This window comes from Poromitra crassiceps (genome assembly GCF_964638095.1).
Source record: "Poromitra crassiceps genome assembly, chromosome: 20".
Taxonomy (NCBI): domain Eukaryota; kingdom Metazoa; phylum Chordata; class Actinopteri; order Beryciformes; family Melamphaidae; genus Poromitra; species Poromitra crassiceps.
Window position 1 is genome coordinate 30,805,017 of NC_139637.1, and position 5,636 is coordinate 30,810,652.

The 5,636-nt window shown below is 44.1% G+C and overlaps 1 pseudogene across 1 annotated transcript; it reads left to right on the forward strand.

The window, feature by feature from the left end:
• Positions 1 to 2,741: 2,741 nt before the first annotated feature.
• Positions 2,742 to 3,977, forward strand: LOC310795024 (dynein axonemal assembly factor 4 pseudogene; annotated as a pseudogene). Its single transcript has one exon. The product of its transcript is annotated as a dynein axonemal assembly factor 4 pseudogene (transcript).
• Positions 3,978 to 5,636: the final 1,659 nt, after the last annotated feature.

The following is a 5,636-nucleotide window of genomic DNA, read 5'->3' on the forward strand; positions in this document are numbered from 1 at the left end:
TTACTGTAATGACAATAACTGTCTGAGTCTGAATGACTGGTGTGTTCTCTTACTGTATCTGATGACATTAACTGTATTTCAATCAGGAGAGACTAGAGACCAAAGAATGAATAAAGTGATATTTATTACAATAAAGTGAATGATGCATTACAGAAAGAATGATGAGAATAAAGTATTGTTATAAGTCTTTTGCGGTTAGACACCGCAGGGAGATCTTGAGAGAGCTGCATCAGCCCAGATCAGCATCCAGATATATCCCCTGCAGTGTCTAACTGGTGGTGCTGGTGATCTCCTTCTGAGACTCATGATGAGACTCTTCCGACTGAAGAATGGGATAGGTCTGCGATGACCGGGAGGAGAAGGGGAGGAGGAGGGTGCGAGCCTGACAGCAGTGGTGATTGAGAGGCTGAATGAGACAGAAACAAGCATATTTAAGGAAACTGTCTCCAAGCAATTGGCTTACGACAGGGTTGAGAAGCAATGTGATAGGCTTACACTGGAGGTGTGTAGGGTGAGAGGTGATGAGAGCAGTGATGTGACACTATGCTATTGGTTAACAGAGACTGGGCGGCAACCAGCTGATTGTTCATTGAAACCCGGAAATTGACAGCTTATGATCTTGTGAGTAGATTGAAGAGTGGAGATATAAAGTGAATTAAGGAAGTGTAAAAGATATTATAGTCTTCCTGGCTTGAACTTACATTGAGAACTACATGTGTGAATGACTGGTGTGTTCACCGAGGATGAAGTCCGCCGGTCGTTCTTCCGTATCAATCCACGCAAGGCGGTTAGCGCTTGCGCATGTTTAGCGCCGAGCACACCGCAGAATGTGGGTGTGGTGAAGCATTGGTAATACTATTCTCCCTGCTGTGCAAAAAGCCTGCGCGGCCAGTGGAAAAGCTTTAAATAGGCGTGTTTACATCGAGAATTATGCAGGCCACACTGATTAATGTGAAGCCCAGATTAGCTGGGCTCAGAAGAATCAGATTCCCTCTCTCACGCCCTTATACCCTTCCCGGGGTGGAGAACCCAACACATATCTGGAATCGATCATATTAACAAAACATCTTCACCTCATAATTTCCACATAAATCACCCAAATAATTTATTTTTTTAATGTCCACTCAAAGGAATATCAAACAAGTGTTCATTCATTTTAAGAATAGCATTTAACTTTCTGCAAATGGATATGAATCAAATTGCGCGATGGATACTGTAATCTCCATGCGTAATTTGGACATCACACCATCCCATCATACATCGCAATCAACACCATACTAATAACACTGTATTCTTTATCAAACAAAATACTCTGGCTAATCTATTTTCTTAACCTTTTATCCTTTCAAAATCATGCAAAAAGAGTTTGTCTTCTGTCACCGCTCCACCACTCCCTCTCCCCTCCCGCACACACACACACACACACACACACACACACACACACACACACACACAACGCACGTACACACAGATAAGGGCTTATTGCATTGTAGATTTTTTAAAATCTTTTCTCCACTCAGTTTAGGCTCAAGCATATCCCCATGTTGTGCCTAATATTAGGCTATCAGACATTTCGTTCATAGGCTATAACATGTAAAAAATATTCATTTCTTAGGTAGGGATGTGTGAGGATGCGATTCTAGCCTATTTCAATATATCAAAATTGTGATGACTCTCAATGCAAGTGTCAGTTTAGTTTTAATATTTATAATATTGCATGAGCAATTGGCAGATTAAAGGGGTTTGCTGTAGGCTATCACTGACGTGACTTCCTCAAAGTAATCCACTGTTAACACATCATAGTCTACAATAGAAATGATCATGTAATATGGAATAACATGAGGACAAACCCATTCTCATTTTTAAATCAAGGTGTGTGTTATTTCTGCAATGTCTATTTGAAAATCATCATGGCATTCTGAAAGAGACCCGCCATACCGTTTGATTGACAGGTGATACTCCTGTCAATCAATCACCTGTCAATCAGATGGTACGGCAGCTCTCTTTCAGAACGCTGTGATGATTTTCAAATGGCATGACATTGCAGAAATAACACAAATTGATTTCAAAATGATAATTAGTTTGTCATGATTTTATGTGGTATATTAACAGTAGATTACTTTGAGAAAGTTGTCAGCCAGTGATACGCAACCCCCCCCCCCCCTTTCCCTGCCAAGCATGCATGCAATAGCCTACCGTAATTAAGATGAACCCGACAATTGGACAAATGTGATATAGCCTATTGAAATAAGCTAGAATTAAATTCTCACACATCCCCACATGTGTATGTTATGTGATGGTGCAGCCTAAGGCTGTATGCTACTCGTGTGACCATAGGGTGGAGTCTTTGGAGACAATGCGCCATGGGCGCAACATTTACGGAATTTATGACATCACTGATGATGTCACAATGTTCTGTCATAATGTTTTGTGTCACTTTCATGACACAAATTGTGACTAACAGACATTGCAACAGACATTGCCCATCTAGGCAATTTATATTAGATGGTAAGTATGGTGCAGTCACTGTGAAATGATTGACAGTTGCTGCTGAGGAGGATGGCATGGCTGGTACCAGAGGTCCGTGCTTTTTTTGACAGTGACATCATCAGTGATCTATGCTAATGAGGCCATGGACATTGTGACATCATCATTGATGTCATAAATCCTTCCCGAGTGAGGTTACCGCTATATAAGTCATCCGAGGTGGGGTTTTTAAGGTGGGGTTCTAGATGTGGAAAATGCCTTTGATAGTGAAAGACTACACATGGAAGGAGACAGAGACGACAGTTTATATAACTGTGCCTTTGAAAGGAGCACAGGCTGCTAAAGTGGACATTCTCTACACAGACGACTATCTCAAGGTCCATTTCCCACCGTTTCTGTTTGAAGCATTTCTGTCTGAACCTATAGATGACGACAAAAGCTCTGCAAAGATCGGAAACGGAGTTGCATTTATCACTCTGCCGAAGAGGACCAGCAAACTGTGGCAGCATCTCATGATCATTAACAACGATAAAGAAGAAAGGAAAGAGATTAGAGAGAGGGCACTCTTGAAATACCAGGAAAAGACTGCGGTGGAGTCCAAAGCCAAGGCAGTGAAAAAGCACGAAGAAAAACAATATGCACTGGAGAAGATGGTGAAGCTCAAGCAGGAGGAAAGAGACGCTATCCAGAAAACGAAGGACGAGGAATGTGAGAAATTGACAACAGAACTCGCAGCATGGAAACTAAAGCAGACGCAACAAGCAGAGGAAGAAGCCCAGCTGAAGTGCCAACGTCAGATAACCGACCAAGAGAAATTGAAAGCCGTGAGAAAGATGCATGTAGATGGATGTGTGGATCAAAGAGGCAGCGATGGAGCAAGTCGCAAGCCAAAGCTGGTGGATTTGCCTGCTCCGAGATCCACTGGGAACATTCAGGTCAGTTTTACCCCACGAGTGTTTCCCACGGCCCTGAGGGAGTCGCGAATGCCTGCAGAGGAAGAATGGCTCAAAAAGCAAGCTGAAGCAAGGCGTGCAGCAAATGCAGACCTTGCAGAACTGAAGGACCTGAAGGAGGAAGAGAGGAACCCAGACTGGTTAAAGGAGAAGGGAGACACATATTTTGCCACTGGCAATTACCTGGGTGCAGTGAACGCCTACAGCCTGGCCATCAAGCTCAACAGAAAGATTCCAGCCCTGTACTCCAACAGGGCCGCCTGTCATCTGAAAATAAGAAACCTTCACAGAGCTATCGAGGATTCCTCTCAGGCGCTCGATCTGTTGATGCCACCAGTTGCTGCCAATGCATCTGCCAGAGCGAGAGCCCATGTCCGGAGAGGCTCTGCTTTCTGTGAGCTGCAGCTCTACACAGAAGGTCTTCACGATTACCAAGCAGCTCTGATGATCGATCCTCAGAATGAAGGCCTACAGGCGGACGCACACCGAATCAGGCAGATCATTCAAGGTAGTCCAACCAACCCTGATAAAGAGTGAAAAAGAAAAATACACACTAGCTATATATGATATGGCTGTTTGTATTTTACAGTGTTCCACATTCCACAAGGGTTAATAGGGTCAATAGTTCTTATAAACATGCAAGTAGAAGATGCCCTGCCTGTGCCTATGGGACCTGAATACCTTATTGTCTTGTACCTGGGTTGGGGGCGCCAGATCAACCTTTACAGTCCCTTCACATCAACTGAACAGTACTGGGGAGGGCAAGGTATTTTATTTTGAGATAGGAGCGGGAGGGCATATACAGTTTTTTCGTTTCTGTTTTGCATTAGGTTGCATTGTGTTTTACTATGCAGCATCCTGTTTTATATCTACCCACCCCCACGCAAATGGTTTCTTCCTATTTCGTCAAACCTCTGTGCTGCTGCTGGTTGCAGCCGAAGAGACACATTTGCCTAGACTCTGGAGGACATCCATCCACAATAATAATACCCTACCCACACAGATTAGCCCCGTCGGCTCCTTTCTCGTATTCGCAGAGGTGTAGCGCTGTTTGTTTCGCCAGAGTGTACCTATGATGCGAGCAAGCGTGCACGTTGTAGCGGTCTGACTCAGTGCCGGGGTGCCAGTCAGGTTTAGGCCTGACAATATATATTGTCATATATTTTAGACTGAGTAAAATCAGTCAGAGTCAAACCTCCCACAAAGGATACACAAAATGAGAATAAATACAATTATATTAAATCATATCATGAACCCACGAAAAGCATAATATTCGTAAACAAGCAACCAAACAGTTTGAATGAAGGCAGTTGACAGCAATAATCACCACAACACACAAAGATCGTATATGCACAAGCTGTATTGACTGTTCAGTTCAAGGCAATGCAAGCAGAAGTTCAGTTCAAGGCAATGCAAGCAGAAGTTCAGTTCAACACCAGCAACAAAAATAGCTTAAATCCCCCAACAAAAATAGTTCCACTCCAGAATCTCCTTATGATCAAAAGTAAAGTAATTAGTTCAAAAAGCCCAAATTTAATCCACACGACAGTTGCCCCCCAGAAAACTCCTCTTCCCAATGTAAACGATCTCTGGCCAAGCCAGTTACCTCAGCCTGTCACGGGATCACTTCCTCCTCAGTAGCACGGAGTTGCGAAGCCGGTGCTTTTATGAATGGGTTTCCCTTGGCATGCGTTGATCCAGTGTTGGCGTAGGACGAGCGGTACAAACGCTACTATACACGGACTTTTCAACTCGAGGGTATTGTGAACCAGCGCGGTCACTGTGGGACGGTCTCTGCCTCTTCCCCTGCTTGGTGAGTTGTCGCCATCTTAGGTTAGGCTACGCCATAGTTATGTGTAAGGAGGGGATTGGACGAAAAACAGGTGAGGGAGATGTCCACTTGTGATTGGGTGGATAGGAGATGCGTGTCAAGGGGTGTGTGTTTCCATTGAGAAATACGTAGTGTGAGAGAGGGGGGGGGGGGGGTGAGAGAGAGGAATGAATGGAGTGATGTTTTGAAATGGCAGATCGCCACACTCTCCCCCCCTTAGAAAAAGCCGAGATTAGGCAGTCACTTTCTAAATTTTTCTCTTCTACAGGTCATGTCCCTGCTCGTCTGGTGATGCAGCTGGAAATCCCAGGAAATCCTCGTTGTCACTCTCCTCATTGAAAATATCCAGGACTCGTTGTCGCTCC